Source organism: Mustela lutreola, assembly GCF_030435805.1.
Source record: "Mustela lutreola isolate mMusLut2 chromosome 5 unlocalized genomic scaffold, mMusLut2.pri SUPER_5_unloc_1, whole genome shotgun sequence".
Taxonomy (NCBI): domain Eukaryota; kingdom Metazoa; phylum Chordata; class Mammalia; order Carnivora; family Mustelidae; genus Mustela; species Mustela lutreola.
This window is the reverse complement of record NW_026709258.1, coordinates 615,343-616,624: the sequence shown is the minus strand read 5'-3', so window position 1 is coordinate 616,624 and position 1,282 is coordinate 615,343. Positions and strand designations below refer to the sequence as shown.

General features: G+C 51.3%; 1 pseudogene; it reads right to left on the bottom strand.

Moving 5' to 3' along the window:
• Window positions 1-866: 866 nt before the first annotated feature.
• On the bottom strand, window positions 867-985 carry LOC131822542 (5S ribosomal RNA; annotated as a pseudogene).
• Between the last annotated feature and the right edge of the window lie 297 nt (window positions 986-1,282).

Here is a 1,282-nt window from a genome sequence, read left to right as displayed (position 1 = left end):
GAGCTCTGGGGCCAGTAGGCACACTGTAGTTTCCAATTAGTGTCCCAGGGCCTTGGCCATCTGTAGCGCCTTGGTGAATGCAGTCAGCTTTGCTTTTCCACCAAGATCCTGTGTGGCGGGGCTGTCGTCCAGAGTCTTGCATCCCCCGCATACCTCTTTCCATTGACTATGTAACTATTCCCTTCTGTGAACAGCGTCATTTCCGCATCCGGGAGGGGAATGTCTCTGAGATCTGGCCTTATTCCCGTGACTTGGGTTAGGACCTTCCCGCAGTCGTGTGGGTGGTCAGCCAGCACCTCTGGTAACAACGTGGCTGTATTTAGCACTGCTGGGGGCCGGAAGATCACTTTTTCATTCAGGAGGAGGACCTGATACCTTGTCACTCGGGCATTTGTCATCCACCAGTCTGGTGGAGTCCAGAGAAGGCCCTCGATAACGTGGGTGGTGGTCAATATGAGATTTTGACCCAGAGTCAATTTGCATGCATCCTTGACCAGGAGGGCCATGGCAGCAATTATGCAGAAACAAAGGGGGAACCCAGCTGCTACTGGATCTAGTTTCTTGCTAAGATAGGCCACTGGCCTTCACCAAGGCCCCAGAGTCTGAGTCAAAACTCCTTTAGTCAGCCCTGCCTTTCCATCCACATACAAGTGGAAGGGCTTGGTAACATCTGGGATGACCAATGCTGGGGCACTCAGTAAGGCTCTTTGTAATTCCCAAAATGCTCCTTCTGCCTCAGCTGTCCACACTCTACCATAGTGAGCCCTCCCTTAGCCAGTTCATAGAGAGGTTGTGCCATCTCCGTGAAGGCAGCATCCACAGCCTGCAGTAGCCCACCATCCCAAGAAATTCCCTCTTGGAGATCAAAGCGAAAGCAACCGGTATTCCCTGGCAGTCTTCCATCCAAGTACTAACCAGGCCCGACCCTGCTTAGCTTCCGAGATCAGACGAGATCGGGCGCGTTCGGGGTGGTATGGCCGTAGACAATCAAAGGGTTCTTACCCGATATTCTCAGATGAATGTACGTGACACCCTATGTAACATGGAACCGTCCTTCCCTTGCTGGAGGAAGCTGAACTTTCTCATACCCTACTGTTACCTTAATCTGTCCAGGCTTGGTTAGCTACCATATCTCTCTTGTTCAGTTACTTTGGCCCCCAGCCTTCTTGGGCTACTGATGCCTTGTGGTCATACCCATTCTGTACAAAAGAAGAGGTAGTGGAGGGTTTCTAAGTGCTTGGAACAGAATGATGTTTCAGACATATGGACATGTCGTTCAAAG